The sequence below is a fragment of the Pteropus alecto genome, unplaced genomic scaffold (assembly GCF_000325575.1).
Source record: "Pteropus alecto unplaced genomic scaffold, ASM32557v1 scaffold121, whole genome shotgun sequence".
In the NCBI taxonomy this organism is placed as follows: Eukaryota; Metazoa; Chordata; class Mammalia; order Chiroptera; family Pteropodidae; genus Pteropus; species Pteropus alecto.
In genome coordinates, this window is record NW_006434369.1 from 13,709,635 (window position 1) to 13,729,804 (window position 20,170).

Consider the following 20,170-nt stretch of genomic DNA (forward strand, 5'->3'; position numbering starts at 1 on the left):
TAAAAATAAAAAAATTAAGGACGTGGTTCTATAGTGTAGCGATTAGCACATTTGCTTTACACACAGAAGGTCCTGGGTTCGCACCCCAGTGGAGCCACGGTCCATGGTCTATGGCCATGCCACCCTGAACAAACCAATGTCTGATCTCAGAAGCTAAGCAGGGTCAGGCCTGGTTAGTACTTGGATGGGAAACCACTTAGGAAGATCAGGTGCTGTAGGCATAAATAATAATAATAAATAAATAAAAAGATTTAAGAAATGTTTGCTAGAAGTGGATGGGGACAAAACAGAATGACCAATCCAGGCAAAAGCAGAAGCAGTGAGGTATTATTCAGGTATTATTTAGTGTGGCAATTATATAGAAAAGAGAGTAGCAAGAGCTGAAACTAGAAAGACAGTTTGGAAGCTGATGATGACGGTCCTTGTGTGCCATGTTGAGGAGTTTGGATTTCTTCCTGTAGACAAAAGAGAGCCAAGCAATGTTTTACAGGAGGCAAACACCATTTCCAGCTTTAGTTTTAGAGCAGAGAATGAACTGGAGTAGGGAGGCATCGGTGGCAGGAAATTAACTTAGGAGGCATCTGTGACATAATAAGGGCCTTAGGTCACGAGCAGTGGGACAGGCAATATGAGTCATATTGGAGAGAAATTCTGGGGAGGGTCTGGTGACTGAATGTGGGGCTGAGAGAGACGTGGGTCAAGGATAGCAACATGCTTTCTGGCCTGGAAGACTTAGGTAGATGGTGCATTTCAGATCACCTTCTAGAAGTGAGGGAGATGACTTATCTTTACAAGCTGCCTCTGAGGTTACCTGCAGGTAATCCTGGTAACAATATGTCCCAGTTTGGGAAAAGCTGTAAATGGAGATAGGGAGCAGGGAGTTGCCTGTTTATAGGTTAGAGAAAAGGGAAGAAAGGCACCAGAATCCACAGCTCTTAACAGGTACAGGAGGGCACAGGCAGCTTTAGAGCAGGTCACTAAGCACGTTCAAGAGATACCCTTCTAGAAGGTTAAGTGGGAGTCCAGGTCGTTTTCGGGCTAATTATCACTTCCCACCACAGGCAGCCCTTCCTTTTCAAGATTCTGTCTCTCCCTTCCTGCCTGCCTCCTTCTCTGCACCAGAGTTTGTTTCATCCTCGCCTCCTGCCTGTGTGATAGGCTTGGGAGGACCCAGAACAAATGTCTCCTAAGGCTAAAATATCACTCCTGTCACTATCCAAGACATTTCTGGTCTGAGGAAATTCAATTTTGTATTTGTACGCCACATATTTTTTTCTTTAAATCAACCACCTTTTTGTGTATTTGAGGTCCAGGAGTCCCGAGAATATAAAAATAACCATGGTCTCTTCCCCATTGTTCCCTGCCAGCTCCTTTCCAGTCCTGGTAGCAGTCTACTTATCCACCCTCTCAAGAGATGTATAGTCAGAAGACCAGACTCAAAAACACCACCCTGTAAAAAGGGCGGTTAGTTATGTAAGAATTTTGCAAAAACTTGAAAAAACAAAATAAGGGAGACTATGAGTGCAGAAACATGAACTGTCAGACGAGTAAGGGCTAGTTCAGATGCTTTTTTAAAAGGGTGGGTGGAGGTATACTCTAGATAAGTTAAAACATGAGGGTGGACTGGCAGCTGACAGCACCAGAGCAAGGTTCCTAAATGACTAAAGAAACGACTCAGAACACTGAGCCACCTACCAGAACAGCTTCCCCGTGCCAATGAATCTGGTTTGTTTTAGAAGCAGATGAGTTCTAGAACTTTTATTTATTAAGAGGTTTTTAAAATACATTTAATACCACTTAATGTTTCCCCAATCCCAAATTTTCTGTGAAACCTTGAACTTGCCAACCAAGGTATCCTGTAGGCATGTAATAATTACTTGGTTTATGAAACTTCAGATGTCCAAATATATCACATGCAATACTGTGAGTACACCAAGGCTACCTGTACATACCACACAGGCTGGACGACTACAGTACCTTTAAAGCAGGATTTCTCATTCTCCACTGACATTTGGGACTGGGTAATCTTTTGTTGCAGGGCCATCACTGTGAGATGGGTAGCAGTATCTCAAGCCTCTACCCACTTAAGGCCAGTAACACCCCTCCCCCAGCAATCAAAAATGTCTCCAGACACTGTCAAATGCCCCCTGAAGGCAAAACCGCCAAGTTGAGAACCACTGCTTTAAAGGGAGAGTCCAAAGCTTACAGCCTGCCTTTCCTTAAAATCCAGCCCTATGTGAAGTTTGCTAAGAAAAATTTGTTAGTTCTGTTTGTCTATCAGCTCTCAAAGCAAAAAAAAAAAAAAAAAAAAAGTGCTACCTTCCCAGATTTGAACAAACTCCTAGGCAAATTCTGCCTAAAGGAATGGAATTGTGCACAATTCTGGAAAGGAAATCCAGAGTGGGCACCCACAAAGCTTCCTGAGCTCAAAATATACCACTTTCTTCCATATATAGATTTTGACTTTCTGGGATATTTATTTCATCCTTACAACAACCCCGCAAAGAAAACCTACTGAAAAAAACATGTAAAATCTCATTCATCAACAGAAATGCTGCCAAAGGCTTAAAAGTTTTTTTAATTGCCTTACATCTTCAAATTCAACCACAGAATGAAAAGGATCTGGTCTCATTTTAAAAATACACACAAAGATAAAGAGGCACTGTATAATGCTCAGTCTTCTGAGGCCAAGCTGACTTTAAAAAACAGGTGTTGTACCGAGTTAGGCTGGGGTTAGAAGTTTTAGGTCCTAGGCTTGATTTATTATCAGCTACTGGGTGGAAATTGGCACAGTTGTAAAATGGGTTAATATACTCACTCAACCCTCACTGTGCTGCTCTGAGGATAAAACTGGAATTTTTCTTAAGTGCCTTTATAAAAGCAGGAGAAGTTAACTTTGCCCAAGGTATACCCTAACGAAAAATAGAATTTTCAAAGTAATTAAAAAACTAAAAGTCTCAAACATTCATGTAACAATCCTATCCCCAGTCTCTGAAAAGGGGGTAAAAAAACAGATGAGATACGAAGCAGGCCAGGGAAAAAACAAATAGAGCCATTTAAAAGCTTTATCTAATTACCCCCACTGAGACTTTTTCTCTGCAGTCTGGCTGGCTGACAAAGAATGTGAAGGTTTTCATTGGGCTTTCTCCACCCTATCAGGACCACCCGCTCTCATGGAGTCTGAAAGGCCTCAGGTGAATCCTGCAGGAGCAGTCAGTACCCAGTCTTGGGGATTTTACAGAGGCTTTCAAATTCTCTTAGCATTACTTGCTTGAATCACACTGAACAAACAGTCTCCACCCTCTCCCACTTCTTTTGTCTGAAGCACCTATTCACAGGCAGTCACCTTTACTGATGGCTGACTGGCTCACCTATACCTGAAGTACCATCAGAAACAAGATGCACCAGTAGCTGAAAGGAACAGCTCCCTGTGCCCACCTCTCAGGGCCTCCCTTCCTCTCCACTCCACCCCATCTCCACCAACCAAACATCAGGGCGCAAACTCCAGCTACACTTGGCTTGACTTCATACTAATAGTCAACACCCAGGGAAGGTGACGAGAAACTGAGACCAGCACAGTCAACGACACTGTCCCACAGGATAGCTAACATAAAAGGAAAAAGTTCATCACCCTCACTCCCTATCTTCCTCATTCTTCTACCTCAGTCATAATGCAAACACAGCAGATGGTTTTCTTCTCTGTATTCTGCCTCCTATGGGAGTGGGGGAAATTAAAAATAAGTGATGCATTTCAGAAAGCACATCGTATGCCTCCCTCTGTGTTTCATATGGTACACCTTTTACCTCTGATTTATGAGGAGGCCCCCCAGGGTGTGGAAATCACAATATGACTCCTGCTTTTTGAAGAGGGCCATGGCTATTTCTACTTAAAAATCCCTTCCTAAGTCAGAGAGAGAAAACTCATTTGCCCTGCCCTGCAAAAGAGCCCATCCAATTTCTTAATTATATTTGGATATAAAAAATATTACTCAACTTTGCCTGTTCAGTAGGTCAGATGTACACAAGTAACCCTGACGCAGGGAAACTTCTGACTTACGGTGGAATTGCCCTGTCACAAACGATGGTTTCAGTCTGATTTCAACCATTTTATCTCACTGAAAAACTCCAAGATCCTTTGACATACTTATGGCAAAAATATAATGTAAATCACAATTTTTTTAAAATCTCATTCATCAACAGAAATGCTGCCAAAGGCTTAAAAGTTTTTTTAATTGCCTTACATCTTCAAATTCAACCACAGAATGAAAAGGATCTGGTCTCATTTTAAAAATACACACAAAGATAAAGAGGCACTGTATAATGCTCAGTCTTCTGAGGCCAAGCTGACTTTAAAAAACAGGTGTTGTACCGAGTTAGGCTGGGGTTAGAAGTTTTAGGTCCTAGGCTTGATTTATTATCAGCTACTGGGTGGAAATTGGCACAGTTGTAAAATGGGTTAATATACTCACTCAACCCTCACTGTGCTGCTCTGAGGATAAAACTGGAATTTTTCTTAAGTGCCTTTATAAAAGCAGGAGAAGTTAACTTTGCCCAAGGTATACCCTAACGAAAAATAGAATTTTCAAAGTAATTAAAAAACTAAAAGTCTCAAACATTCATGTAACAATCCTATCCCCAGTCTCTGAAAAGGGGGTAAAAAAACAGATGAGATACGAAGCAGGCCAGGGAAAAAACAAATAGAGCCATTTAAAAGCTTTATCTAATTACCCCCACTGAGACTTTTTCTCTGCAGTCTGGCTGGCTGACAAAGAATGTGAAGGTTTTCATTGGGCTTTCTCCACCCTATCAGGACCACCCGCTCTCATGGAGTCTGAAAGGCCTCAGGTGAATCCTGCAGGAGCAGTCAGTACCCAGTCTTGGGGATTTTACAGAGGCTTTCAAATTCTCTTAGCATTACTTGCTTGAATCACACTGAACAAACAGTCTCCACCCTCTCCCACTTCTTTTGTCTGAAGCACCTATTCACAGGCAGTCACCTTTACTGATGGCTGACTGGCTCACCTATACCTGAAGTACCATCAGAAACAAGATGCACCAGTAGCTGAAAGGAACAGCTCCCTGTGCCCACCTCTCAGGGCCTCCCTTCCTCTCCACTCCACCCCATCTCCACCAACCAAACATCAGGGCGCAAACTCCAGCTACACTTGGCTTGACTTCATACTAATAGTCAACACCCAGGGAAGGTGACGAGAAACTGAGACCAGCACAGTCAACGACACTGTCCCACAGGATAGCTAACATAAAAGGAAAAAGTTCATCACCCTCACTCCCTATCTTCCTCATTCTTCTACCTCAGTCATAATGCAAACACAGCAGATGGTTTTCTTCTCTGTATTCTGCCTCCTATGGGAGTGGGGGAAATTAAAAATAAGTGATGCATTTCAGAAAGCACATCGTATGCCTCCCTCTGTGTTTCATATGGTACACCTTTTACCTCTGATTTATGAGGAGGCCCCCCAGGGTGTGGAAATCACAATATGACTCCTGCTTTTTGAAGAGGGCCATGGCTATTTCTACTTAAAAATCCCTTCCTAAGTCAGAGAGAGAAAACTCATTTGCCCTGCCCTGCAAAAGAGCCCATCCAATTTCTTAATTATATTTGGATATAAAAAATATTACTCAACTTTGCCTGTTCAGTAGGTCAGATGTACACAAGTAACCCTGACGCAGGGAAACTTCTGACTTACGGTGGAATTGCCCTGTCACAAACGATGGTTTCAGTCTGATTTCAACCATTTTATCTCACTGAAAAACTCCAAGATCCTTTGACATACTTATGGCAAAAATATAATGTAAATCACAATTTTTTTCCCTAACATTTGGTCAGTCCTTCCAAAGATACTCGAAAACTAATTTTTTTTTAAAGGAATTAAGAAGTGGGCTGACTAAAGTGAGATGGAGAAGTGGAGTGAAAAGGAGAAATTCCCCTATCAAAACCTAAGGGAATATCAGTAAAGGGAGAAGAAAAGTATCATCCTGTTATCAAGAGAGACTATACTGCATACTTCCTATTGATACTATATTGCAGTCTATCTTTTAAATGCTAATCTGTTTAATAAGGAGTGAAATATGACATCGCTTTATGTATTAGGTAGATGTTCCAAAACAAATTAAATGTTCTGTTATTAATAAATGAAATATGGTAATGTTACTCGCACATATCCTGGGAAAGAGAAAGTTCAACCTAAACACATGGGTAATAGACAAGAAGTCTACTCAGACAAGCTGCCCCATCTGACACCAGAGTTGGTCAGAAAGCATGAACTTCAATTAAAAGACTTACAAAAGAAAGAGAGATTATTTAAATATGATAAAACTTAACATTTTACTTTCTGGGTCAGAGGATGCGGAGGACTCAGAAATTAATTAAATCTAGTAAATAATGTAAAACGAGGAAGGACTCCCTTTCAAAAATGCTTTGGTTAATTTTAGCATCCTTCTGTTTAGCTGCTTAGCAACCCTTATCCTATGACCTTTTAAGCATCACCTACTTTTCAGAAGGATAATGAATAGAAACATCAAAAGAATTCACTCGGACTGATTCTACTGAACACATTTAACCAATTTTTATAGGACTTAAATTTATGTTAATTATGCCATACAAAACCCTAAAAGAGTAGAATTTTTAAAATTTTACTAATCATCAGGAAATATCCTTTGCTGAAGGTAATAAATGATATTCACAACTGAGTATGAGACAGCAAGCAAAGATTTCCAAACTGACCTAGGTCGTGGACCAACACAGCAATTCAAAATTGAACAGTAAAAATGAAAGCTACATAATGGCAATTAGCTACTAACTGATATACAGCAAGTAACTAATAAACAGCTGTTGATCAGGTGCAGGACTAAGAAGGTTAGGTTTCTTTTGTACCTGTCTTGGATGCAAATGAGACCTCAGGAGTCGGCCTGAAGAAATTTAAAATAAAACACACTTCAATCAAAAGGTCACTTGTTGGGTGATGTAAACAGTTAGGAATGGATGTACCACCACCTTGCCAGGTGAATCAGACCCATCTTCTCCAATACATTACACTTTTCTGCCATAAAGGCTTAGACTTTTATTTTCTGATGAGAAATATTGGGAAAAAAAAAAAAAAAACAAGAGAATGATATGCCACAAAACAGTCACCATCGGCAGCACTTAAGAGTATCACATAACCAGCAAATTCTCTTTAAAAACAAAACATCCTAAAATGCAACCAGTTTAGCAGTATTTTTAAGAATGATAAAACAGTGCAAGTTCATTAACAACCTAAAATGGAGCACAAGCTAAACAAATAAATCAAAGGGTTCTCCCTTTCTTTTGTAAAAAGGGTGTAGGAGGGAAGGTATTTTTTCACACATTTAAAACTTGATAAAAGCCATTCAAATGTTTAATTCATCAGTGTAACCAAAGCTCAAAACACATCAAAGCAGGATCCATCAGCCAGTACCCAGAAGCCTCCCTCCAAAGGTAAAAAAATACACAAAAATAACCTCCACCCCCAAACCATAAAATTAGTGGCTCACCTTTGCAAAAATTATTTGAATAATAATTCTGAACCCATTCCTTCAAAAGTTCTTTTTGACTATTGAAGGAAGCACAGAACAAAACGTTTGCAAAAAAAAAGTTCAGCCAAGACTTCGACCTCTTAGACTTCCGGGTTACATTATGTCTTAGAACCATACCTGCCTACTCAAAAAAGCACCAGATCTGGAGGATGCTTTTAAGGACTGTGAAGGGGGGCATATCAAAAAACAAAACGAAAACCATTCTTTTCTTTGCAGTTCCCTTTTCTCCACCTTCCACTTCAGTTAAATTTATTTCAGAATCCACGCACACGCATGCACATACTGCGCATCTAAAAGGAAAAAAGTCTCAAAAAATATGGGATGCACATTAGCAACTCAGCCTTTGCAGAAATTACCTCATGTCTCCTCTTAAAGACAGTATCCCTATCCAACAGGCAAACTTTATTTCCACTGACTTTCAAAAGGCTAAGTTTAAATCTAAACTCTAAAACAAGCATAAGGTTTAATTCTGCTACTGACGAAAACCCTCGGACAGGTTTTTCAGCATACCAAAAAGTCATATTTTTTATTCACCCTTCTATCTCTCTCCACCACCATCACCATCCGCCCAAAAGAAGAAAAAACTCCAAAGTGCCCCGAATGTGTGCTGCTGCTGGCTCTGAAGCCGTGTAGAATTTCGTAATGGAATGTGAACTGCTCGTCCGGATCTGGGCTCACGTTCTATCTTCTAACCAGTAAGGAGCGAGGGAGGGCAAATCTGCTGAGCAAGGAGAAATACTTTCCTCCTCTTTTATAACCCATCACGGATGCACCGCGTACGCTGGACGCGAGCTGCACGCGGCGCCTGTCAACCCGCCCGCCCGCCGGCCAGTCCTCGCGACGCCGGGGTCCTCGCGCCCCTCGTGCCCCCCTTCTGCCCGGGGCCGCCCCCGCCCCCCAGCCCCCAAAAGTAAAGTAGCTGCGCCGAGAAGCAGGCTCGTCTGCCGCGTCCTACACTCCTGTGCCTCGCCCGGCCCCGCGAGCAGCCGGGGAACAACTCACCACATCCTCGACGCGACCCTCGGCCCTGTTCAGAAAACACGCAGCTTCCCAGGGAGGGGGCCGGCGACGGGAAGGACCTCCCCTGCTCCTTAGCAACCATGAAGGTCGCAGTTTCCTAAGAGACCGCGAGCGGGGAGGGGGCGCGGGGGGCCGGGCCAGAGGTTGGGGGGGGCACACTGGGTCCCCAACCTCTCGACGACACCGCCCCTCCGCCCCGGCTCGGCACTGAGGGCCGGGATGGGAGGAGGAAGGGAAGCCCCAGAACTCGCAAAAAATTGGTCCAGCGGGCGGTGGACAAAAGTTTCCGAGCGCGCTCCACAGCTGGGAGGCGAAGCGGGCCCCGGCGGCCAGCCCCGCCTCGGATGCTCCCGGCCTCCTTCCTGTGCTCGTGACGGCGCCGGCCGCCGAGCCCCCCCCTCCGCCCCCCCGCGATGCAGGCTCCGCTCCACACCGATGGCTCCCACGAAAACACGTACACCGCCAACGGAAGGGCAAGGGAACAATACGCGGACAGGGCTCCGGCCCCCTCCTCCCCTGGTCACCCGGGGCGGTGGTCTGCGTGACCCCCAGCCATGAGCCCGGAACGGGCGAGGGCGCAGGGCTACCCGCGGCCCCCTCCCGGCCGGCGCCGTCCGCCGGCGAGGATCAAAGTCCGCAGAGCAGGGCGCGGCGGATGCTCCCACCGCTCAGCTCCGAGCAGGCACCCCCGAGCCAGCACCCCAGGCGGGCACCCCGGGCGGGCACCCCCGGATACCTTGCGGCGGCGGGCGGGCGCCGTCATCTCCGCGCAGCTCGGCCCGAGAGGGACTCGAAAGTATGTAGGAGAAAAGTTTCCCCTCCCACATGGGGGGAGGATGTCGGGGGAGCGAGGGCGGAAGATGGAGAGCAACGCTGGGAAGATGTTTCTGGTCGGCTGTGCGTGCACCATCCGAGTCCCCGCGGTGCTGGTTAAAAATAAATTGGGCAGCGGGCGCGGCGGCGCGGGTCGGGCCGGATTCCTGCGCTCGGACGGCTAATATGGATGCGCATCAGGTCCCGGCGGCGGGGCGCTGCGGCGTCCGCGGCGGCTCGCGCTGGGAGCTGGTTGGCAGAGCCGGCAGCTCGGGAAGGGGAAAGGAGCGGAGGAAGGGGAGGAGGAGGAGGGGGAGGAGGAGGAGCGGCCCGGCGCGCTGCCCGAGGGGAGAGGGCTGCCCAGCTCATCCCGGGCCGGCCCCGCCGCCCGAGCGCACGCAGCGCGGCGTGGGGCGCTCGGGTCCTCGGGTCCGGCAAACGGCGAGTTTGAAAAGTACAACGCGCTCTGCAGACTTCACCCTCCTCATCCCTAAAAGTTCTTTAAAAGGTCGCTCCCGCTCAGCCCCAGACATCTCGCTGCCACCCGAGTCCCGCCAGCCGGAACCCCGGGCGCGTACTTACGGCTGGGCAGGGCTCTTGGCTCCCAGGCATGATGCCGTGGGGACCGGTGGGCTTCGGGAAGAGAATGAGGAGAGATGCAAACTTGTTCCGGAAAAGGAATCAAAATGGCGTTTCTGGATGTGCAAAGTTCATCAACTCCGCAGTCACTTCCCCTCCTCCTCTTCTCCCACAGGGAGGGAGGTGGGCGAGGAGCTGGCGACCCCGGCGCCCCAGCCGTCGTCCCGGCCCCCGCCTCGGCCCCCCGCCCAGCTTCCTCGCCCGCACGCTCGGAGACTCGCTCTCCCCCTCTCACCCTGATAAGTAGACACATCACGTGTTGCTCCTGCGAGTCTCCTGGGGACGTGTTACTGAGCGGCCGCAGCGGCGGCGGCGGCGGCTCAAGCTGGAGGGTGGGAGGGACCGCGGTACCCGCCTGTCTCCCCCGTTCGGATTTTAGCGGGGTGACCGCAGTTTCCATCCCGGGATGGATGGAGGTGGAGTCCCCCACCCCACCCCCACCGCAGACCCAGGTTTGCCTCACGCCCTCCGCAGGCGCCCCGGGCTAGGGGATGGGCCGGGCCGCTCCAGGGAAAGGGTCTCAGCGGCCGCAGCTGAACGGGATCACGATCAGCCCAGTGCTCGCCCGCCGGCCACCTTCTGGCACCTCCGCGCCCCCTCCCCTCCAGACCCTCACTGCAGGCGACTCTCCGCCCCCAGCTTCCCATCACTTCACTCTACGGTTTGTTTCACTGTTTTAACGAAGGGGGGGTGAGAGGGGGAGACAGGCAGCAACGCCCCAGAGACGCGAGAGGAGCGCCTCGGAGGCCAGGAGGGGGTGACGTGGGGATCGGTGTCCCTGACCTGACGCCTCCCCTCTCAGTCTCTGAGGCAAATGGGAGGGTGAGCCCCACCCGCGCCATTTCATCTCCACGCGGTCCTCGCTCTGCATCCAGGTGGGGCGAATAGATGATGAGGCAGGAGATTAAGGAACCCGTGCTTCACCCCGCCCCCAACTTCGGGCAGTTTCTCTCCCAGGGCCCCGTCCTTCTAGCTCTGGTGCTGCCGTCCGGGATCGTGTCCTCTGTCCAACGAATTCAACGCTGCCTTGACTTTTGTCACATTTCCTTCACTACAGTACACAACTGATGCTTAAGTGAGGGTTGCTGGCCCCCAAGGGGCCAAGGATGGCAGAGGCTCCTACTGCCACAGTGTCCCCACCCCGCGATGGAACGGCTGATGCTGTGTCATCCACATCGCCCTCGGAGGCATCAGGGAAGCCACATGCAATATCTCTTTCTCTCAGAGGGCTCCAGTTTCAACTCTGAAATGCAGGGGCCTCCCTCCTCTGAGCCGCTCTCCATCTCTGCAGCTCCCGCCACCAAGCTTAGCCCTGGCTGCTGCGGCCCAAGTTATCACAGAGCCCAGGGTAACCAGGCCTGGGCTGTGCTTCCTCCCTGAAGCAGCTGACCTGTTTCCAACCGTTAAATACTTTTCCTACGGAGGTTCTAAAAAGGCCTGTTCTCAGCCTTTGGAAACATCTTCAGATAGATAAGGATGACTGTAGTTGTGGAAAATAAACACCATACACACCCCAAATCCTAAAGACAAATATGCCTCTTAACTAGTTGCAGAAACTACTACTGTAAAATTACACATTTAAAGACTAGTTAAGCAAGATGATGGTATACATACAGAAAGCTGGCTACGCTCTACTTACTATGACCTTTGACCCTGACTCCACCACACCAGCTCCTCTGAGGATACCTGCACACCTTACAAAGTTCCAAGCCCAAACATAGGCCTTTAATTTGCAGCCTTCAATGGAACTCTAGTTTTCAGGGCTGCAGATAGAAGTGTCTGTTTAAGGACAAACTAAATGGATGGGTTCTGGCCAAGACAGAACTCTCTAGAACCAAGCAAAAGCAGTTGGACCATTACCTCTGACTTGAGATAAGTAGGCTAAACCACAGCCCAAGAAAAAACTGATTCAGCTGGCTATTTTTCTCTGATGTCCAATCATCAACATTAAGTTTTCAGAACCTGTTATGTTTCCCATGGTATACTGTTTACTGAGGAAAGCTACCCAGAGAAACTTTTAGTGCTTGCATTTTTCTAAGTCTCCCCTTTCCCCTCCCCCATGTCCTCAAATGTATTATCAAATGCTTTTTTTTGAAGACAGGCCTGCCCCTGGAGGAAATGGGCCAGTCTCTAAACAGGAGTAATAGTTCACACAGTCACCACAGAATTGGTGTTTGGAGCTTCCAAGTTGAAACGTGTTCTGATTAGAAGGCAAAGGAAAGGTCATTTAGGGAATGCTACTATATTCATTTGCCCTGCCTTAGATTCAGGAGTTAACCTTTCCTGGTCTCCCTATTCAGTGGTAGGGTCTGAGCAGGAACAATATCAAAGTTGCAATTTTGCTTGGAATTTAGCTTATTCTGTAAAATACAGTCAAACCTGCAACGCTACATTACAAATCACCTTTACAATGTCACTTAGATAACACTAGCAACTAAAAAAGAGAGAAAACAGTATAAAAGTAACTTTTAAAAACTGAATTCTAATGATAGTGGGCTATGTTCATCTTTTTAAGCTAATAAACTTGCAAGTCAAATGACCTCTTCAAAGGTCTATTTGTTAATCTTACATATAAATGCCATTTATCTGACAAATATTTATCAAACATCTAATAGGTAAAAGGAGTCATGCTATCAAAACCACAATGAGATGCTACTACACACCCACTAAGATAGCTATAATCAAGATAGATAATAACAAATGTTGGTGAGAATATGGAGAAATTGGAACCCGTATACATTGCTAATTGGAATGTAAAATGGTGCTGCCACTTTTAAAAACAATTTTGCAGTTTCTCAAAATGTTAACCATTGAGTTACAATATGGCCCAGCTGTTCCACTCCTAGATACGTATATAAGAAATGAAAACACATGTCCACACAAGAACTTGTACATGAATGTTCATAGCAGCATTATCCATAATAGCTAAAAAGTACAGTCAACCCGAATATCCATCAACTGATGAATGCATGAACAAAATGTGGTATATCCATACATGGAATATTATTCAGCCATAAAAAGGAATGAAGTACCAATATATGCTGCAACATGGGTCAACCTTGAAAACATGTGAAATGAAATAAGCCAGACCTAAAAGAACAAATATTGTATGATTCTGTTCATGTAAAATGTCCAGAATAGGCAAATCTATAGATATAGAAAATAGATTGATGTTTGCCTAAGGCTGAGAGTTTGACTTGCTCATATGTATGGGGCTTCTTTTGAAAGTGATAAAAATGTTCTAAAATTGATTGTGGTGATGGTTGTACAACTCTGAATATATTAAAAATCATTGAATTGTATACTTTAAATGGGTAAATGGTAGGGTATGTAAGTTTTATCTCACTAAAGCTGATGTGTGTGTGTGTGTGTGTGTGTGTGTGTGTGTGAAATTGTGCTAAGTTCTTTAGTGGCAAAGCAATACAAAAATGGATAATTTTATAATCCATTCCTTAAAAGAGTTCATAATCTAATCTCTACACATTGAAGTATCATGAAATGCAAACTGACAGCATATAAGAACCATTAAATAGGTACAAAATTCAGGGGATCAGAGAAAAGCAGTTACTTCTAATAATAATTGAGGAAAGCTTGATGGAAGAGAAAGCAATGGAGTTGAGCCATGGAGAATAGATAGAAATTTTGTAGGTGGAGCGTGGGATAAGCAGCAGATACAAAGGCATGATTTTAGCATGCCATGAGTCCTGTTCTGAGATCAGTAAGGATTCCAGTGTGGCTGGATTATAACATACAGGAATATATTGATGCTGAGACTGAAAGGTAAACAAGCTGAGGCTATCCCACACATCCCATGGAATATGAATACCATCCACGGAAAACCTCAGGTATGGAAGCCTGAACTAGAGTGGAGGTAGAGGGAACGGAGAATAGATGATTAAGAACCACTTCAGAGAAAAAACTGACAGAAAAACAACTGGTAGACTGGGAATGTGAGGGTGAAGAAGTGAGAGCCAAGATGATACCTGGGTCTTAGCCACGTGTCTGAGAGAATGAAGGACGGAATGAGAAAATCTAAGGTAGGAGCCCATTTAGGTGGAAAGTAAAAGATTAGGTGATATTGAGTTTGCAGGAGAAAAAAAATGGAAAACATAGAGCTCTGCCATGGAGCAGAATCAAGAAGAAAATGGATGTGGATGTTGGAGAAGGCTGATTGGATGAGGTGACACATTCTGCTGAATCTCACAAGATGTGTTAGGTGCCCTGGGCAGAGAGGAGGGGGCAGGGGCCTCCAAACAGGGAGGGTAAGTAGTAAGCTCAAGGGCACAGAAGTATAAAACAAGGTCAATTTCTTGAACTGCAAGTATCTCCCTCTGTGGCTGAAGCAGAGGGAGGAGGGGAGGCAGCAAGAGATGGAGCTGAAGAAATAGCCAGTGGGCTAGACTACCCAGAGCTCTGTGTACCTAGCACCTGACTTGGACTTTATCCAATGGTGAGGCCCTGAATGGGCTTAAGGAGGAAGGTAGAAAGAGCCTCCCTCATGGTACTGTGGAGAAGGGTTTGGAAGAATCGGGACAAGAAGGCTAGCTAAAAATAGAGTCCATCTAAGAAACAATACGGACCTAGCAAATCACTGGCTGCAGAAGTGGAGAGGAATAGATGGATTTGAGACATAATTAGGACAGATTCAACAGAATTTGACCCATATGATATGAGAGAAGGGAAAAAAAATCCCTCTGGAGCACTGACCAAGGGGTACGTCACCAAAAGAAAGTAAACACTGTAGCAGTCAGTGGTAGAGTGACAAATGACAGTGCAAGCCTTAAAGTGAAAGCAGTGAGACAGGCAGAGGGACTAGAGATAGATATTAAAGAGATGGAATCCACTGAGCTTGGTCTCAGTTGGTTGTTGAGTGAGAAGAGGGGAGAATTAAGGAAGGCTTCTCTGATCTCGGTTTTGGCTGTCTAGATGGAGGGTGAGTCCATTCACCAGTGGCATAAGTCCTGGGTAGAGGGAGGTGGTATACGAACAATGGAAGGAGGTTAGACCCAGGAAAAAGGCATGGAGAGACATCTGAGGGACAGAGAGAACGGACAGTGAAGAGCTAGAGGTTGAACCCAGGGAAATGCCTGCAATTAGATGGCTGAAGAAGGAATGACAAGTGCTCTTTTTCCTCTAAAGAAGCAGAACGGCCAAAGAAGTGAGGGCTCCCAAGGGAAAAGGTGGTTGCCTACAAATCAAGGCAAGTAGCTGAAAAGGTGGTGAAATCTGAGAAAGTAAATTAATTTGAAAGTAGAAGGCAGGGGCCAGAAAACAAGTGGTTAAAGAGTGACTTGAAGAGGAAGTGAAGGTCATGCTCTTTGAGAAGTAAGGTGATAAAAGGGAGAGAAAGGAAAGTAACTGGCATACATAACAGCAGCTAATATTTATTGAACACCTTCTATGTGCCAGGCACTGTTCTAAGGGCCTCATGTGTATTATCTTGCTTAATCCCCTCCACCCTCCTACATGGTAGGTGCTGTTATCGTCCCCATTCTGCAACTGACTAAACTGAAATGGAGTCCCAACATCACACAGCTGGCAGAACTGAGATGCACACAAGGCAGTCTGACCCCAAAACTCACTCTTTTATTGTTGTTATCACCACCCTTGTTAGTCAATTGAGAATTAGTTTGCTAATAACAACGCCTACTTGATTGTCTTGACTAATCTCAATGAATGCTCTTGCTTGGAGTTTTGCATAACAGCCATTATTGTCTGCACAGTTATTCAACAAGGATTTAATTGGAAATATAAACATGGTTTCTAATATCTCTCTTTCTCATCAACCGAGGTTCAACCTTCTTTCTGTTCTCCAAGTATTATGATCCCTATGTGCAGACTATATTCTAAAGCTGTAGCTGGATATTTTATGTTCCCTATAAACTACCAGAGTTCACCCTCTTAACATCTATAATAGCAGTTCTCAACCAGGGTGATTCTGACCCCTAGGGGATGTTTGGCAATGTCTGGAGACATTTTTGGTTGTTACCAGTTGAGGGAGGGGTACCAATGGTATCTATGAGTGAAGGCCAGAGATGCTATTTAACATTCTACAGTGCACAGGACAGTATCCGCAACGACGAATTACCCAGCCCCAATGGCAGTAGTGCTGAGGCTGAGACTCCCTACTCAATGGTGCCTTGAAAATTATCTCTAGGAATATCAGAGTCTGGGAAAGGGATTTTAGAATGGGTAAACCACCCAGACCATTTATGTCAACAGGAAAGGAATGTAGCTCCAGAGGGCAGAGAATACAGATATATGAAACAGAAACAGCTTTTGAAGGAAGCTGTTTGTGTGTCTGTCTATCTATGGCAGAGAAGAAATCAGCCTTAGGAAAAAAAGTATTCTATGACAGGAGGGAAAGGGAAAATAGTAGGAACATATTAATGGGGAAAAGGCAAGTTGTGAGAGTTCCGTCCGATGGCTCTGAATGTGGAAGAGCAGCAGTACAGGAGAGCCAGGGGAGCAGCATGGGGCTGAGGCTTAAAGAGAGAACCAGGTATCGGTGGTAGAAAAGTTCAGCTGTTTTAGCTTTGATGCTGTGGAGCCACAGAGGAGAGAGAGCATGTGGGAGGGATAAGTAACAATGGGAAATTGAAATGAGTATAATCCATCACAAAGGGGATGATACTGGAAGGGGCTGAGACTGAGAACTAGAAGTGGTAGAAAGACATGCGATGAGGAAGAAAAGCATGTTCAGTGGCTGGGAGGGTGAGGCAGGGCGCGAGGGAAAGAAGGGGGTGCCGAAAGTGGGGAAACAGGGATGGAGACTTTAGCAAAGAAAGAGAACCAAATGACTTGTGAGATGGAGAAGAGATAATACTCACGGGGTCAAGAAAATGGAGAAAACTATGAAGGACAGAACGTGAGTCCTGTCGCTGAAAATGAAGGAGATGGGCTTGAAAGGAAAAATGTGAAGTTGGTCTCTAGGGCTATGGAGAAAGAAGGGCATTTTAGAGATCAGCAGATGACTGGGGTATAGATAAGAAACAGGCATCAACTGATGACACCAACATCAAAGGAGGTATTGCGGGCTAAATTGTGTCCCCCAAAATTCATGTGTTGAAGTCCTGGCCCCCAGTACCTCAGAATGTGACTGTATTCGGAGATATGGCCATTACAGAGGTAATTAAGGTAAAATGAGGTCATTGGTGTGGGTCTAATCCAATAGGGCTGGTATCCTCATAAGAAGAGATTAAGACACAGACATGCACAGAGGGAAGACCAAGGGAAGACACAGAGAGAGGCAGCATCTACAAGCCAAGGAGAGAGGCCTCAGGAGAAACTGCCACTGCCAATACCTTGATCTCAGACTTCCAGCCTCTGGAATGTTGAGGAAATAAATTTCTGTTGTTTAAGCCACCTAGCTTAACTTCATTACAGCAGCCCAAGCTGACTGATACAGGAAGGATGAACTCGAAGATGGAAGAGACAGTAGAAAACATGTTCATAGACTCCACGGTCTCCCCCCGTGAACTGGAAGAACTAGTCTTCCTAAGGAAAGGCTTTGGAAAGAAGTGATATCTCTAAGGAGAAACCATCAGGATACAGGGGTAGAGCAAGTGCTATGGAGAAGGCTGGGAATTAGAGTTTTTTAGAACAAGGGGTTCCACAGCTTAATGAATGGGACATCTCTTAAAAGGAGGAACAAGTCTTGGCTAATGATTTCTCTATCCCAGCACCAGCATAGGACTGGAATATTGCAGGTCCTTAATGAATACATTTTGCAAAGTGTGCCTAGGTGGAATAGGCATATAGAAAGGTTGAGAATAGCCTGGAAAGGGTTGGGGGCATAAGGGAAGTTGCTGGAGGAAGGGGTTTATCTAAGAGTGGCGAGTATAGCAGAAGGCTGAAAGGCAAGGGATGAGATATCATTTAGAATTTCCAAATCCCCTTAGTAATACAGCCAATTAAACTCCTCAGACAACCAGTGTAGTCATAGGGATGGGCTACTGAGAACACCTTAACACAACTTCTGTTATTCTAAATATATTATTATTTTAGCCACCCAAATAACTTGAGGAATGCATTATTTCTGATGGTTGACAGTTTGCCCTTTAAATGTTAACCAGTTAGAGTAGAAGTTTTTTCTAAAATGTATTATGCACTGCCTCGCTTTTTCTCCCTTTTCTAAAAAGATCCAAAACATAAAAAAAAAAAAAAATGATATAATAAATTTCAATTTATTGGATTGTCATACAAAGCTAACTTTTTGTAAACGAGATTTATATTAGGCCACAAGATGGTCACATCCTCAAGAAACTAGACATCCTTGAGATATAGCTGTTTGTTAGCATACCCTAGGACTCCACAGTAAATTCCAATCTGAGTTTTTTGTCTGGTTTTGTTATTTTTCCTCCCTATCTAGCTATTGCTTGTCACTTCTTTCTGAACTCAGTGTGCCTGCCAATAGCAACCTCCTCTTCCCTTTCTAATTGATTGTTTCTAATCTACAGTGGTTAGGAAACTGGATAACCAAGATTGTTAGAAACATGTGAAAAGTAAGCATGAGCACTAGCATCTCCTTTTTCTGCCAAGAAGCCAAAAGTTGCTTATTTCTTGATACTCAGTTGGGTTTTAGGTTGATGAGTTGTTAGCATACTTCTAAACTATAAAACTTGTTTCAAAGATATCAGAATATTAGAGAAAGTTAAAGAACTCGTCTAAGCCAACCTTCTCTCCATTAGTTTATTGCTTACTAGAATTTTTAAATGATTTAACTTCAGGGGACAGGGAAAGGGCCATTCGTCCTTCCTTCTGACTTCAGACAAGGTAGCAGATTATTTTTTTAATAATTGTACTCTCATTGGTTGAAGATTTTTTCTTTGCCTAAAATACTTATACATATAATTCAATTATTTCTTTGTAAGACTGAATTCTTCATTCACAAGAGTATAAATAAGTGAAATATTTCTTTAATAAGGAGTATGTACGTGTACTTTTGTGTGTTCAAAGGGAAATGCACAGAACCAAAGCAAAATTTCCACAATTTCAGTTAAGTAGACCCTAAACGGTACTTATAAGTGGAGACCACTGACAGTGCTTTAGTATTCCCAATGACTCTGTCCACACTGCATGGCCACTGGTCATCTTGCCCAGAGATAGGTCCCCATGTTCCCAGGTCAAAGGATCAGAGTTTTCAACTGTAAAAAGTGCTGAAGAAGTTGCAATAAATCACACAACTAGGTAGCGGTGAAAAACCCTGACCATTTGTAAACACTGAAAATAGCAATGTGTATATCGTAATGGATAGAAAACTCTCTCCCTCAGAAAAAAAAAAAAGTCATATTGAGTGCTTGTGTGTCATTTCATAGTAAGTAGGGAATTGAGTGATTTACCCACTGCCTCTGACTTCTATAAGGCAACGGACTTGGCAATTTCAGGCACTTTATCATATGCACACCTCAAGTAAGTAATGGAATATGTGCTCAAAAAATAAGTGCGTAGGTTGATTCTATGTTACTATTTCATGTTACTAGATAAACTTGACATTCATTTACTCATTCATTCAACCAGCAATTGGTAGATGCTGATGATGTTCCAGGCTCTATATGCAAGAGTAAAGAAAACACACATGATCCCTGCCCTGGTGGGTCTTACAGGTTACAGATTTGTTGTGTTAAACAACAAAATGTAATGTGAACTTTAAAAGCTACACTACAAGTTGCCTCCTCAATGGGGCCTTTTACATTAAAGCCAGTGTATGTGTCTGTTGTGGGCTGAATTGTGTCTCTGCCAAGTATGTTGAAGTCATAGCCCCTAGTATCTCAGAATGGGGCTGTATTTGGACATAGGGCCTTTACAGAGGTAATTAAGCCTTTAGGGTGGGCCCGAATCCAAAATGGCTAGTGTCCTTATAATGAGATTCACATGCGCGAGCGTGCATGCGCGCGCACACACACACGGACACCACGTGAGGACACAGGGAGAGGAAGAGGAGAGGATGACAAGCCAAGGAGAGAGGCCTCAGAAGAAACCAACCCTGCTGACACTTTGATCTTGGACCTTTTGTATCCAGAACTGTGAGGAAATAAATGTCTGTTGCATAAGCCACCAAGTCTGTATTACCTTGTTATAGCAGCTCTAGCAGACTAATACAACCTCCAAAGCCTAAACCTTA

General features: G+C 44.8%; 1 protein-coding gene across 1 annotated transcript in view; it reads right to left on the bottom strand.

Moving 5' to 3' along the window:
• The window catches only part of RREB1 (ras responsive element binding protein 1), a 127,682-nt gene extending 117,240 nt beyond the window's left edge, over positions 1 to 10,442 (bottom strand). Inside the window, 1 exon segment of the mRNA XM_015587284.2 lies at positions 10,283 to 10,442. The gene's annotated coding sequence lies outside the window, so the exon portion shown is untranslated.
• Between the last annotated feature and the right edge of the window lie 9,728 nt (positions 10,443 to 20,170).